Below are 16,628 nucleotides of genomic sequence, written 5' to 3'. Positions count from 1 at the left end.
CTTGAAGTTTAGATATTTAACAGGTAATTAAAATTAAAATGTACTAAGTGCTATCATGAAAAATAAAGATTACTATATACAGAAGTACACAGCAAGGAAAATTAATTTAGTTGAGGGATTCAGGGAAATTTTCTCTAAAGTACTACTTAGGCTACATGATAAAGAATAAATGAATAAGAGTTACCTGGTTGAAATATAGAAGATTAATTTCAAAGTAAAGCATTTGAAGGTGAGGATGAATATGCTAGAACAAAAACTGAAAGAGTGGGATGGCTGACGCAGAGAATGTAAGTGAAAAAATGTCACAAAGATAAGCTAGGTTATATAAAAGTCTGGACTTCCTTCTACAGACAATGGTAAAATTACTGAAGAATTTTAAGCAGGGGAAAAATGGTCAGCTTGCATTTCTGAAAAATATTTCTGGTCTGAAGTATCAAAGAGAAGTGAGGTGGAGGTAGTAAGACTAGTTAGGAGACTGTCACAGTGATCTGGGTAAAAGATGAACATTGCCTGGAGTAGAATGGTGGCAAACTAGGTGTAAGGCTGTGAATATTTGTTTGAGGCATTTAAGAGCCAGAGTAAATGGATTTTGGTGAGGTTAGACAGGGAGAAGTCAAATATGACTCTCAGATTTCTACCCGAGTAACTGAGGACATGGTGGTGTTTTTAACTAAAAAGAGAAGCAAGATGAAGAAAAAGCTGCTTACAGCCATTTTGGACATGTTTCATTTATACACACACACACACACACACACACACACACACACACACATATATATATATATAAAAGACATGTTTAAAAGGGCAAAAATCTGAGGGCCAGACGGATGAAATCTGACACTTTAGCTGCATAATGGGACCATAAGCAGAGATAGATCACAATTACTTTATGACAATAGGATTTTCATTGTAACCAAAACTGAGTTTTGGAGGCGCATGGTATTTTCTTGGACTAGTGAGACAGCTGTAGCCCTTTTCCCCTGTTAGAGTAAGCTGAATAAATTTGTGTTTGTTCTATTCCTGAGAGACTAAGGAAGCTTATTAGGATAATGTCCAAGGACAGCAAACTCACAGTTATTAACAACCACATCTAAAACAAAAGCAAGCTAAAAGGACAGCTAGATCAGGAGCAGAACCTAGAAATGAAGATCTCATGGAGGGTTAGCAACAGGGGAGTGGGAGAAGGAGAAGGGGGGAGAAGGTACAGAAAATAAGTAGCATAGATGGTAGGTAGAAAATAGATAGGGGGAGGGCAAGAATAGTATGGGAAATATAGAATCTAAAGAACTTGAGACACATGGTCATAAATTAAGGGGGGAATGATAGGGGTGGAGGGGTGCAGGGTGGAGGGGAATGAAAGGGGAAATAGAACAACTGTAATGGCATAATCAATTTAAAAAAAAGGATAATGTCCAGCAAGAATGGAGGCAATAATAAGCCAGAGATTCTCAAGGAGGTTCTTAATGAGGAACCAGAATATAAAAGGACTTTAGGAAGAAGACTTCAAAGAAAATGGGGGAAGCCAATGGTTTAGAGTCTGGAGGCTAAAACCCAATGGCTAGTCTGTGTTTCATATATCCTCCTATAAGGCATATCATTTTTCCAAGTACTGACTATAGTAGCAATAAAGTTAGGGTGTAGAGGAAGATAAGCAGGTAGAGCTCCTAATTACATGGAGGCATACATTTCCATTTGTATACAGACTTTCTTGGTAGGAAGTGAGTTAGCACTACATAAAGGTGAAGGCAAAGTCAGAGGCCTGTGTCAGCAAACAGTCTTTTTTTCTTTCTGATCTGAAAATATTTTTCCCAAGCTCATTGAGGACAGCCCTGATACACAGAAAATCTTGCCAAAGGCCCTCCAAACAGTACTAGTAGGAAAAAGCAGAAAATAAAAGCAACTGTCTAAGCATAGTACAATAAACACCCAGTGATCATGAATTCCTAGCTATGAGACATCCGGAAACAACAGGGAACACCCAGAACCAACAAAAAATGTTGAATGCACTCAGGCTAAGGCTTTGAATGCATTAACAACTTTACTGAACTACTTTTCAGTTCAAAGGAACAGAAATAGTCTGAGCATACTGATGCAGCATGATTATTTGTGAGGGGGTAGAAAGAGAAAATTCATAATGAATGATTAAGTTTGTAAATGACTAAGTTTTAAAAAAATACATTATAGACAAATTAAGATTGGTGCTATAATAATGTCACCATTCATTTACCTATGGCAATGTATTTTGAGTTGGCAACAAAGAGAAAGAATTAGCATTTGTAGCACACAAGATCTGGAATGCCCTCAGATGGTGATGTGCCTACAGATATTATATAACCTATGAGAAGTAGCAGGAAATTTAGGATCTGCTGAACCCACCGTGGCCTAGGTTTCTTAGAAAGTCCGAGCTTCTTGCTGTGGCTGTCTGAGAAGTTGCACCCCTGAGAGATTAGTCAGGCATTAAGGGATTAGGAAGAGGCCTCCAACACAGGCTTTACAGAAATTTAAGTCATCTCATCTTTCTCCTTTAAAAATCTTTTCAAAAATCTTTGAATTTTGGAGAGAGAGGAAGGGGGAGAGAGAGAGAAAAGCCTCTCAGTTACCTTCTGGACCACCCCCTTGGTCTACATCAAACCCACAAGCTATGTACATGCCCTGACCTGGAATGGAGCCCCCAGCCTTTAGGTGTGCACTCTGATCAGCTGAGCCACACCAGCCAGGGGTCATCCTCTTTTAAACTGTAGAGAATCTCCTACACGTGTTGTTTCTAGTTCCTCATTTTGTTATTAGACCAGCGGTCCCCAAACTTTTGGGCACCAGGGATGGCTTTCATGGGAGACAATTTTTCCATGGGGGAGGGCGGGGGTTAGTTTCAGGATAATTCAAGTGCTGTGGGGCCTGGTTCCTAACAGGCCTGGACTGGTTCTGGTGCTGATTGCAGCCTGGAGGTTGGGGACACCTATATTAGACCTCAAGACAGCATGAGGCTTTGCCTCCTGCCATTCCAATGAAATTGTTCTCAATAAGATTATATGACTGCTTAATCATCAAATCCCAGGGGCAGTTCCACCTCTTATCTGACACTACTGATACATCCTACCTTTTTTCAATTTTTCGCCTTTTGGTTTTTGTTGAGGGCAGCCTTTCTGGGTTTTCTTACTCTCAGATAATTTCTTCTCTTCATTCTCTTCATGGCTTTCTTTTTTTTCTTCATTGAAATTCTCAGTTCTGCTGTTAGTTGACTTCTAATGCTACATTATGTCCAAGGAAATACCACTTATTCTTGTGGTTTAAGAACTCCTAAATTTGATCTTTTCACTAATTTTGATTGTTTTATCTAATTGCTTACTAGAATAATATTTATCTGGATACATTTCAGGACATCCTAATACCAGTTATCTGTAACTCATCAGTCTTCCTCCAAACAGTCTGCACCCGTCTGTACTCCCTATTACATTTAGAAGTCCTTCACCATACACTTATCATCTAACTCAGAAACCTGGCACATTTCTCCCTTCTGCTACCCTCAAACCAATGCTCCTAGTTGCCATCAAACTGAGCTGAAGACATATCTGGTCTATGTGTCCAGCTATAGAGCTGCCAGCTGGATTAGAAAGGACAGAGCTTCCATGCACCTTAAAAGATTCCCAAGCTTCAGAAAACCTCCTCCCATACACTGCTGTTAAGTAGAAAAGAGGTTGGGGCACTAGGGAACCGCTCTATTTTGTGATTTTTCAGTTGGACAATTACTGTGTGAGGGGATTGTGAAAGGCAATATTCAGATGTGGGATATCCTAAGGTAGGGAGTTAGCAAATCTATCCTTAGATTTGCAGTCACAGGAGAGGACAAGATTATAGATACAGGGAAGATGATCATTATATACTAGTAGAAGTGCAAAGCAGGCAAGCAAAGAATCTAATGTACTAAAATCAAGAATAAAAAGACCAAAGGAGAGGAAAAGGACACAAGGTGACTTCAGAACTGCCTTCAGATTCTGAGCACTTGATGTGATCTTGGTTGTACATAATGTATTCCAAATTTACTGAGTACTTACTATGTGACCGATACTGTAACAGGTCCTATGATATAAAAAAAAAAACAAGATAACTACCATTCTTTCCTAGAAGGGTTTATAATCTTTTAGGTGTTCAAAGATAAAAAGTTACAATGCAACACAAATACTGTAACTGGGGTAGGTGTGAAATACTATGGTAACTAGATGGGTGAAAAGGATTCAGGAGGTTTTTAAACAAAGAAAGTATGTATCAGCAGGGTACTTTAACAGGTAATGTAGAAATTACAGAGATGCATAATATATTTTCCTTCAAAAATGTATACTGTACTAAGTACCCCCAAATTTACACTATAAATTTAGGCCTTTCTTTCCCTTACAGGGAGAAAAGAAAACATGGGAATGGACTGTTACAAAAGAATTGAGATATTGCTGAAAACACACTATTGCTTCTCGATACTCTCTGCTAGCCAGTCACTGGAGTAGGGGAGATCTAATCTTTCTGTTCTACCAAGGGGCTGAGTATCACCACAACCTGTTCATTTGACTCTTACTTTTCTGCCATCAAATGATGTTCTCGTAAATCAGGGCTTACAGAGCTATCTATTTTTTTAATTGTACTTTTCCATTACCTTTACCCTCCTTATCTCCCCCTCTCCTCCACAATCACAACATTGTTGTCCATGTCCAAGATTCCTTTCCTTTATTCTCCATCTTTCCATCTCCTACTCCTGGCCTCCAGAACTGTCAACCTGCTATTTATGAGTCTGTCTCTATTTTGCTTACTAGATCACTTTTTTTCATTAGATTCCACGTATGAGTGAAATCATGTTTTTTGTCTTTCTCTAACTGGTTTATTTCACTTAACATAATGTTCTCCAGGTCCATCCATACTGTTACAAAGGGTAAGATTTTCTTCTTTGTTATGGCTGAGTAGTATCTCACTGTGCAAATGCCCCACAGCTCTTTTATCCATTTATGTATTGATGGATATTTGGGCAGCTTCCATATTTTGGCAATTGTAAATAATGCTGCAGTGAACATAGGGGAACATAGGGGTCTTTCTGTTCTTTTGAATTAATGTTTCAGGTTTCTTAGGATACATTCCCAAAATGGAATTGCTGGGTAATACATAAGGCAGTTCCATTTTTAATTTTTGAGATCTCTACATACTGCCTTCCACACTGGTTGCACCATCTGCATTCCCACCAACAGTGCAAAAGGGTTCCTCTTTTTCCACATTTACCAGCACTTGTTGTTTGTTGATTTATTGATGATCGCCAGTGTGACAGCTGTGAGGTGGTATGTCATTGTGGTTTTAATTTGCATTTCTTTGATGATTAGTGATATTGAGCATCTTTTCATATGGCTACTGGCTGTCTGTATGTCCTCTTTGGAAAAGAGTGTATTCTTAAATCAGAATGATTTTTTTGGTGGGTTTTTTAAGTTCTTTACAAATTTTGGATATTAACCCCTATCAGAGGTATTGGTGAATGTGTTCTCCTATTTAATGGGTTCTCTTTTTACAGTATTTTGTTGATGGTTTGTTTTCTTTGCTGTGGAAAAACTTTTTGGTTTGATGTAGTCCCATTTGTTGATTTTTTTTCATTTCCCTTGCCTGAGGAGATATGTCAGAAAAAAATACTGCTATAAGAAATGTCTGAGATTTTACTCAAACATTTGTTTACTTCTAGAAATTTTATGGTTTTGGTTCTAACATTTAATTATTTAATCCGCTTTGAATTTATTCTTGTGTATGGCATAGGAAGGTGGTCTAGTTTCATTGTTTTGCATGTATCTGTCCAATTTTGCCAACATCATTTATTAAATAAACTATTTCTAGTCCACTGTATGTACTTGCTATAAAGATATAAAGTATAGTTTAACCAACCTGCAAATTGGACAATAAGCAATGATCCATTGTTCACTGAATGTACACTGAGACACTAGAATAACAATGAATATATGCCATTTGAAACTCAGATACCAGGAGATAAACCAAACTAAAATTGGGTAGGTTATTTTTATGTTATGGGGAAAATATTAGAGAGAAAATACTTTCCAAAATATGTTTGGGGAAAATTACCAGGAAAGTTATTCTGAGTCATAAACACACCATTCATCTAATTCTCACAGCATCCCTAAGAGACGTGTGGCTACCGTTATGGTCTCCACTGTACAGATGAGGAAACTAAGGCACATAAAGATCAAGTAGCAATTCCAAGATCAGACAGTAAAATAACACAGTCCAGATTTGAATCCAGACATTCTGGTTGCAGAATCTGTGCTCTAAAAACCATTCTGTCTTTATAAATTCCTTTTCATCTGAAATAAGCAAAGAATAAAAACTTCCTACCTAGGCCTTGGAACTCTGAGTATAAAGAAGTATGTCATAGACGATGAGAAAAGTGTTATGTTTCATATTTTTACTGCTCTTGAAAGAAACATATAAATTACAGAATAAATTGCAACGAGATCATTCAGTTTGTAACAGTAACTGAATGATCCTATAGCATTTTATGTATACTTCTAGTACGATTACACATTTGTCGTACCGTGGCAGTTATGTACCGTATTTCTTGTACTATAAGACGCACCCTCCCCCAATATGGGAGGAATAATGGTTGTTAATGCTGATGTTGAGTTCTGTTTGCATTTACATTGGTGAAATATTATGTTATTCATGTTATTAATAACATAAATAAGTGAAGCACATTTCTTGCTTCAATTTTTTTTCCTATTTTCCTCCTCTAAAACCTACGTGCATCTTATGGTCTGAAAAATACAGGTCGATATCTGTACCTGTTATATATCGTCAGTTTTACAATTTACAGTTTCCCAAAAATCTTTGGGAAGATACTATCCTCTAAAAATGAAGGAGTAATGTGTAATAAGTAATAATGCCCAAAATACTTCTTGGGGAGGTATGTTGATTATACTTTTATTAATTATTAGTTAAACCTTGTCTGTGTATGTAGACATCCACAAAACTAGCTCCACCTTGTGGATCATGGTAGTACCACAAATCAGGCCTTTGAGAATAGTGAATTGTCAGAAAAGTGTATAATATTTTGACTGACAAAAACTAAGACATTTTTAACAACTAGCATTGGTAAGGAAGTACTTTCACATACTGTTGTGGTTGTATAAAATGGTACAACTTTTCTGAAAATAAATTTGCAAAGCAGTTAAGCTTGTGAAGATATGTAATATACTCAAAATTTCACTTCTAAAAATTAAATAAATTTTTAAATTTTCAATTGCAATTGACATACAATATTATATCAGTTTTGGGTGTCCTATATAGTGATCAAACATTTATATAATTTAATAAGTGAACACTGATAAGTCTAGTACCCATCAGAAACCATACACAGCTATTACAATACTGACTATATTCCCTATGCTATACTTGATACCACGGTGACTGTACAGCTAGGAATTTGTACATCTTATTTACCTATTAGAAATACAAAAGTTAAAAAACATGCATGTAACAAAGTTATTTACTGCAGCATTGCTACTGGTAGTGCGAAATTAGAAGCAACCTAATGTCAATGTAGATAATGGCAAATACTCTTTAAAAACAATAAACAATAACAACAACAGATGACAGCTAATAGTTGTTGCAAGTGCTTAATATGTACCAGGCACCATTCTTAGTCTGGCTTTAAAGTCACTATGCTATACTTTTTAGAATGAAGTACACATCCTTATGTGAAAGAATGTACATTACATGTAATTAAAGAAAAAGACTCATGCTCAGAAGAACTATGTAGTATTAGATATATTTTAAAAATATATGCTTGGCCCTGGCTGGCATGGCTCAGTGGATTGAGCGCTGCACTGTGAAGCAAACGGTTGTGGGTTCGATTCCCAGTGAGGGCACAAGCCCCCCAGTAGGGGTGCGCAGGAGAGGCAATCACACATTGATGTTTCCCTCCCTTCCCCCTCTCTAAAAATAAATAATATCTTTAAAAAAATAAAATATATGCTTGCAGATGTACAAAAAAGTTTAATAGGCTAAACATCAAATTATAAACAATGATTATCTCTGAAGATTGGATTGTGAGGAGAAAAGAGATGTATTTTATAAACTTTTGTACTGCTTAAATTGTTCACATTAAGTACAAACCAGAATCATATATAAAGGCACATGTTTGTAAAAAGTAAATTAATCAGAGTCTTTAAAAATTAGTTAAAGAAAAGTTTTTAAAAAGCAGGAAGGGCTAATCTCTTACATGCTGAGACTAATTGCTCAGTTAAGGAAAGGACATGAAAAACTCATTTGAAGCAAAACACACAATGAAGTACATTCAAAGTGATTCAAAGAAATTCTGGGTAAGTGAAGTTCATAACCAGTATAATTCCTGATAAAGACGGCAGAACATGCACATCTAATTCAAATCCCACTCCCCTCTGCCAAACTCTGCTAAAATTATGTAATAAATACTTTTTAAAGATAAAACTCCCAGCAACAAGGAAAATAAGAAAACAACAGTAATAAATTTTTAGAAGCTAGAAGCAGATGGGAAGCCTAAGTCTAACCCTGAGCCGGCTTTGGGTAAAGCAGAGAAGCAACCCAGTTTCAAAAGGCTCAGGAATTCTGCACAGAAGATTGATCACTTTTTTTTGTGTTTTTATTGCAGGAAAGATTTTGCCATACCATAAAATAATAACATTATTCTTTATAGAATTTAATGTAAAATAGTGAAGAGTAAGGGAAGGGTCTGATTTAAGAGGACCAAGAAACATTTCCTTTGAGGGACCTTAACTTTCTTAGTAAACAATCACCTTATCAGAAACAAAAATTACTTAGCTGTATGTTCCAAGTAAACTGTGAGGTAAAAGGATTTTTATTAAAAATGATTATCATGTATTCAGTGAGAATATAAGCTACTATTATCTATTTTTGGTTATCTTTTTTACCTAGAGCAACAATGCTTTTTCCATTACTTTACCTTTCTCATACAGATACAACATTTTAAAAAGCAAAAATTAAGCAAATATTTAATGACTGGCCCTTCCTCTGGGAGAGGAGAATCAGGATGGTTTGGGCTCTCGTGAAAAGTAGCATAGCACCTGCCAGTAATACTGTGCTTTGATAATGATGCAGTTTGTACCTAAGCCATGTAACAACTTTCAATAGAGTTGATTTTTCATTGCTTCTAGCAAAAAAAGTAACAACAATTCCTTCCCCACTAATATAGAGCAGTATATATATTTAAACATAAGTATATTTAAAACCATATGACAAAATTACCTGATCTATCAATAAAGTAGAACTACTATATGGGTGAAGTCTAGTAAATATGTAAAGTGATAGAATTAATTGCTCCAGCAATTTTTAAAAGTAATGATCTTTTTTATCTTCTTTTTCTTAGGGAAGTCCCTTTAACATTTCAAGAATGGGCGGTGTGATGATGATTGATTTCTGGAGCCTCATCGTCCTTTATTTTTATGAAAGGCTGATAGATCAATCGGATGTAGATCTTTGGATTTGACTTGGGAGAGGAGGGGGGGGGAGTGTAGGGTAGGTAGGGGGGGGGGGGGGGGGGGGGTGGGGGATGTGGATGTTTGTTGATCATTATAATGAATATTTTCTTTTATGAGATTTTATTATTTTTTAATCACTTAGATTAAGTAAAGATTTGAGAGCAAAGAAGCCCATCTAGAATTGGTCAAAAGTCTAAGTGTATTATGAGGATTTTTTTCTTCAAGAAAAAAATGTTACAGGACTGAAAACTCAGTAACAATCAGGATTTTCATAGAGTAGTAAAAAAAAAAACCTGTTAACTAACTTTAAGATGTAGTTACTCAAATAACTTTTATAAATCATAACTTTAAAAACTTATTAAAATGAATATATAACGTACTTGAGGATGTTGGATTATAAGGCCACCATAATTACCTACCAGAGAACATAATTATACCTTACCCAGTATTTACAGATGCCTTTGAATTTAGAATGAATTATACAAACCTTTTAAAAGTTTATTTCATAACTAAAAGCTTGAAGGAACTGCTAACAAAGTTAGACATGTATAAACATCATTTACGGTTTCATGCTATTTTAACTAGAACCCCTTCAAGATAAAGGCAGCCCAGTTGGATTAAAAACAGGTACTATAAATGGAAGTAGCCAGGTGGCATCTAAGAAATAAAGAGGGCCAGAGGGAATAAAGCCAGAGGCAGAGATAAGTATGGGCCAGAAGGTCAAAGTAATTTGATTATCCTCTACAGTTCAAGAAGTGGATTATCCAGAATTTTGAGTTAAGGACTACTGATACAACATATGTAGATAACAACACACTAATTTACTGGAAATCATCAATTCAGGGTAGAAATCCTCTAGAAAGTCATAAAGTCTTTGCTAATTAATCAAATTCTCTGGATAAGACTACACTCATAAGTCTGAAGAACTAGAGGGCCCAAAGAAGTGACTGGAGCCCAATTTTTACCTTAGTTTATTCTAGAATTTTTTCCCTGCTAAAATATAGGACTGTTTAGTTCATTTCACAAACACTGAGTATTTATTTTCCCAGTAAGACAGGGTCCTTATCCTTTAGAACTTTGAGCCTAAAGAGAAAGACAAATACCTAGAGTAAACTGTACTAATATAATGTGGTCAATGCAGTGATACATTTATGCACAATATGCTCTGATAACAGGGGCCAGTCACTTAGCCCACACTTAGCACAGTCCAGAAGCAGGTTAGGGAGAGAAGTTAGGGTTATTACACTGAATGAAAGAATACTTGAGCTAGATCTTAAAAATAAGAAAATGGTAAGGTAACAGGGAAAGATCATTTAAGACAAGGGAACAAATAGGAGGAGCAATGGACTGAGCAGGAAACAGTCTGGTATCTGGCAACAGTAGTGAGATGTGGGTCACCACAAGTAGGTTATATTAAGATGTAAGGATAAAGATGATGAAGGGTGGGAGAGGAGGCTGACAAACTACAGACCAGATTATAAAGGCACCAGAATGCCATGAAAAAATCTTAAACTTTATCTTGGAAGTCATAGGGACCCACTATTAAGCAGAATGACACATAGTCACATTTTACATTAGTCACCCTGTCAGTAATGTGGTGGCTGAATCTAAGAGGGGCAAGATTGGACGTATCGAGACCAATTACGAGGCTACTATAGGCAAGAAATGATGAGGACCTGAGAATTTTCTTTAGGGACTTCCGCCAAGATGGAGGCGTAGGTGGAAGCACTGTGCCCTCTCACACAACCAAGTTTAAAAACAACAAAGTTAAAGCAACAAAAACGCAGCCAAAGAACAGAAAATTGAACTATACTGAAGTCTGACAACAATGAACCCTTTAGCCAAACCAGTAAGAGGGGCAGAGCCAGCAGCAGAGCAGGGTCGGGCAGGAAAGATCCACCGGACTGACCCTGGCACGCAATCCAGGTGAACTGGTGAAGGAGTGGGCAGTGAGGCGGACCAGGCAGGCCCCAGTGGCGGGAAGCGGCAGAGGGGACTGCTATTGTCCCTCTCTGACCCCACCCCCACATACAGTGTCACAAACCAGCGACCTGGGAGGCCCCGCCCTGGTGAACACTTAAGACTCTGCTCCTCATACCTAACAGGCACGAACAGAGCAAAACATTATGGCTCAAGAAGAACTCAAAGCCCCAGAGCCCAAAACTCTAAGCAACCAAGAAATAGCCAAACTTTCAGATGCACAGTTCAAAACACTAGTGATCAGGATGCTCACAGAACTGGTTGATTTTAGTCACAAATTGGATGAACATATGAAGGCTAAATTAATTGAAATATTGGGAAATGCACAGGAAACCAATAGTGATGGAAAGAAAACTGGGACTCAAATCAAAGGAGTGAACCAGAAGGAGGAAAAAAATGAGCAAATAGAAAAGGATGAAGAAACAAGAATTCAAAAAAAGGAGGAGAGGCTTAGGAACCTTCAGGACATCTTTAAACCTACCGAATTGGTTTCAGATGTGTTCCAACATCTGAATTATAGGGGTACCAGAAGAGGAAGAGGAACAGCCACAAGTGGAAAACTTATTTGAACAAATAATAAAGGAGAACTTCCCCATTCTGGCAAAGGAAATAGACGTCCAGGAAATCCAGGAAGCTCAGAGAGTCCCAAAGAACTTGGACCCAAGAAGGAACACACCAAGGCACATCATAAGTACATTAGCCAAGATTAAAATGAAGGAGAGAATCCTAGAAGCAACAAGAGATAAGGGGATAGTCACCTGCAAAGGAGTTCCTATCAGACTGTCAGCAGATTTCTCAAAAGAGACCTTACAGGCAAGAAGGGGCTGGAAAGAAGTATTCCAAGTCATGAAATCCAAAGACCTACAACCAAGATTGCTCTATCCAGCAAAGCTTTCATTTAGAATGGAAGGGCAGATAAAGTGCTTCTCAGATAAGATCAAATTCAAGGAGTTCATCATCACCAAGCCCTTATTATATGAAATGTTAAAGGGACTTACCTAAGAAAAAGAAGACAGTGAAAGGACAGCAAACTCACAGTTATTAACAACCACACCTAAAACAAAAGCACACTAAGAGGACAGCTAGATCAGGAGCGGAACCACAAAAATGAAGATCACATGGAGGGTTAGCAACAGGAGAGTGGGAGGAGAAGGGGGGAGAAGGTACATAAAATAAGTAGCATGGACAGTAGGTAGAAAATAGATAGGGGGAGGGCAAGAATAGTAAAGGAAATATAGAATCTAAAGAACTTGAGACACGTGGTCATAAACTGAAGGGGAGGAATGGTGGGGGAGGGGGTGTGCAGGGTGGAGGGGAATAAAGGGGGAAACAGAACTGTAATGGCATAATCAATAAACAATAAAATATATATATAAAAAAAGAACGATGAGGACCTGAAGTAACGAGTAACTTCTAATGAAATTCCCTTTGACCAGAGTGTAGCAAAAGAATAAAAAAACTAATGCAACAATATATATATGAACATATGCATAATTTTTATATATCATATATTTTAATATATTCTTATATATATACACTTTTTGCTATTACATTACAGATTGTCTTTTTCTGCATTAATCAAAAAGGACACAGAAGGTTACAAAACAAAAAGAAAACAGAAGCTAAAATTCAAAACAGGACTTCTAGTCAAGAGGCACTATAGGCAAACACGGCTCACCTCCTTGTACAACCACATCAAAATTGCAACTAAAATGCAAACAACCATCACTCAGAACCATCAGAAATCAAGTTGAATGGATGTCTGACAACTATGGAATTACAGAAACCTTACCCATCCAGACTGGTAGGAGGGGTGGAGATGTGGAATGGGCTGAACCCACACCCATGTGTGACGGATAAAAATTTGGGAGGGATATCTCAGGAGCAAGGAGTCCCAGCTCCACACCAGGCCCCCCAGCCAAGGGTTCTAGTGCCAGAAAGATAAGTCCCCACAACTTTCAGCTGCAAAAACCATCAGGGATTGAGTTGGTGAAAGAAATTTCTGGAGTCCCAAGCAGTTCCCCTTAAAGAACCATGCATGGACATGCTCAGACTCACTCCCCCTGAGCTCCAGCACTAGGGTAGCAGTTTGAAAGGCACCAGTGGCATATGGGGAGGAACCGAAAGTACCTGGATCAAGGCAGGAGCTGAAGGGCTGTTTTCTCTCAGAAAGAAAGGTAGGCAGAGACAACTATCCCTTTTCTGAGCCCTCCCAGCACAGAGACACAAAGTTGACAGGCCAGTGCTATATCTGAGACTCCATCAACCTGACTAACACTGTTTGCCCCAACATGGAGATCCCCTGAGACTCCGTACCACCCAACCTATGGGCCCAACCAAACTGTTAACTATGAATTTTCCATATGAATGGCTGGTCTTGGCTCATGCTTCACAACTTCTTAAATATTATCAAACAAACAAGAGCTGGTCTCAGTGAGCCCCCAGGCCCCCAAACCTCTTGCTAAGTGGCCCCAGCTTGAGCACTAGCAGGAGCCAGCCTAGATGCACTATTTGGCTTTGCCTGGCAATCTCTAAGTCCAGCACAAGTGGCAGCCCTCTCATTTGCTTTATAGGTCATGCAGGGTGGTCCCAGGCAGAACACAGGAGGGGGCACCTTGGCCTGCACCACCCCAGAAATCCCAGAGCCTGCACACTCAGTGGACAACTATAACTACTGACCACATCAGAGCACCACCATTCTGCCCCTGCACAGCTGACCCTCCACAAAGGCCAGAGGCTGGTGGTCAGTGGTCACGGCCAGTCTTTGCAGCTGACTGGCCTGGGTAAATACCTCCCATTGGCCTGCCAATAGCAATCAAGGTTCAACTATAAGAGGAGGGTGTGCTCAGCCCACATGGAGGGGGGTACCTCGAACACCAAGCTTGGGTGACAAGGGAGGTTGTGCCACTGGACCTATAGGATAGCTACTATATTAGGCCAAGCTACCAAGACAGAGTCATAGCCTCTCTACTTAATGCATAGAACAAACATATAGAGGCTAGATAAAGAAACACAGCCCAAATGAAAGGACAGATCAAAACCCCGGAAAAAGAACTAAATAAAATGGAGATAAGCAATCTATCAGATGCAGAGTTCAAAATACTGGTAATAAGGATGCTCAAGAAACTTAGTGAGGACCTCAACAGCGTAAGAAAGACCCATTCAGAAAACAAAGAATACAGTAAGTCAAATAAAGAATAATTTACATGGAAAAAGAATGGATAAAGATGAGAATCAAATCAATTATTTGGAACATAAAGAAGCAAAGAACAACCAATCAGAACAACAAGAAGAAAAATGAGTCCAAAAAATGAGGATAGTGTATGCAGCTTCTGGGACAACTTCAAGAGGTCCAACATTTGTATCATGTGGTGCCAGAAGGAGAAGAGAATAAGACCCTGGAAGTCTATCTGAAACAATAACAAAAGAAAACTTCCCCAATTTGGTGAAGGAAATAAGCATGCAAGTCCAGGAAGCACAGAGAGAACCAAACAAGATGGAAAAAAAGAAGCCCATATCATAATTAAAATGCCAAAGGTTAAAGATAAAGAGAATATCTTAAAAGCAGCAAGAGAAAAGCAGTTAGTTATCTACAGAGATGCCCTCATAAGACTGTCAGCTTATTTCTTAAAAGAAACTGCAGGCTAAAAGAGATTGGCAAGAAATATTTAAAGTCATGAAATGCAGGGACCTACAACCAAAATTGCCCTACTTATCAGCAAGCTATCATTTAGAATCGAAGGGCAGATAAAGAGTTTCCAAGATAAGAAAAAACTAAAGGAGTTCATCATCCCAAACCATTACTGTATGAAATGTTAAAGGGACTGATCTAAGAAAAAGAAGATGAAAACTATGAACAATAAAATGGCAATAAATACATATCTATCAACAATTGAATCTAAAAAACAACCTAAGCAAAGGAGAGTAACAGAGACAGAATCATGCATACAGAGACATTTTGATGGCTGTGAGACTAGAGAAGGTGTGAGGGAAATGGGTGAAGAGGTGAAGGGATTAAGAAGTACCAATAGATTGTTATAGAATAGCCATGGGGATGTAAAGTACAGTATAGGAAATGGAGTAGCCAAAGAACTTATACACATGACCCACAGACATGAACAATGGTGTGGGGATGGCCTGAGCGAGTGGGGGGTGCTGGTCGGAGGGGGGGGCAAAGAGGGAAAAATTGGGACAATTGTAATAGTAATATCAATAAAAATAATTTAAATAAATAGAAATAAAATTCAAAGCATTCTATTAATCTTAGAACTAGCAATTAATAATTGTTACCCCCAAATGAGTTATTTTATTAAAAAATAAATGAAATATTACTAGAGATTTAAATTTGTAAAGAGGAAAATTATTTAAAATATATCCTATAAAGTATCTAAAATCAGCCCTGGCTGGTGTAGCTCAGTGGATTGACCATGGGCCTGGGAACCAAACAACCACAGTTTGATTCCCAGTCAGGGCACATCCCTGGGTTGCAGGCCAGTTTCCAGCAGGGGATGCATGAGAGGCAACCATACATTGATATTTCTCTCCCTCTCTTCTTCCCTTCCCCTCTAAAGATAAACAAAATCTTTAAAAAAAGTATCTAAAATCAAAAACACTATCAAATTTCACAGAAAATTTAAGATATTAGTGAAGAAAAATCTAGAATACTAAATCTACAAAAATTAAAGCTACAAAATACTAAATCTACAAAAATTAAAGATCTTTTTTTCATGATTCACATCTGAACTTAAGGCAATAAGGAAAGAAAATAACATCTTAGCCTAACATTGTGAGCTTACCTAGTCATCCATGTATACAAATTAATATGCATAAACCTTAGACAGGATGATTATATTTATTTTGCATTTGAGAAAATAAAATCTCAGGTAAGTGTACTTACTTAATAACTGGGCTGTAAAATTTGTCTGTTTTAAAGGCATTAGTAGGCATTTGTAAATAAGACTATGTAAGCATTTCATAAGAATATACTTGTTTCACAAATGCAGAACTTCATATCAGAAAGCCCAGATTTACATTTGGGCAACAGAATGAAAATTTTTGGGTCAATATGAATTTGGTTTATATTTAGACTTTACCCCTTTGGAACTGTGGCAATTTGAATAACTTCTCCGTGTTTCAACAAGT

General features: G+C 37.7%; 1 protein-coding gene across 3 annotated transcripts in view; it reads right to left on the bottom strand.

The window, feature by feature from the left end:
• IFT74 (intraflagellar transport 74) overlaps positions 1 to 16,628 on the bottom strand; it is a 142,908-nt gene that overhangs the window by 43,067 nt on the left and 83,213 nt on the right. The window lies entirely within an intron of this gene.

The sequence above is a fragment of the Artibeus jamaicensis genome, unplaced genomic scaffold, assembly GCF_021234435.1.
Source record: "Artibeus jamaicensis isolate MK-2021 breed Jamaican fruit bat unplaced genomic scaffold, CSHL_Jam_final scaffold_1964, whole genome shotgun sequence".
In the NCBI taxonomy this organism is placed as follows: domain Eukaryota; kingdom Metazoa; phylum Chordata; class Mammalia; order Chiroptera; family Phyllostomidae; genus Artibeus; species Artibeus jamaicensis.
The sequence above is the reverse complement of the archived record's forward strand: the minus strand, read 5'-3'. Positions and strand labels throughout refer to the sequence as shown.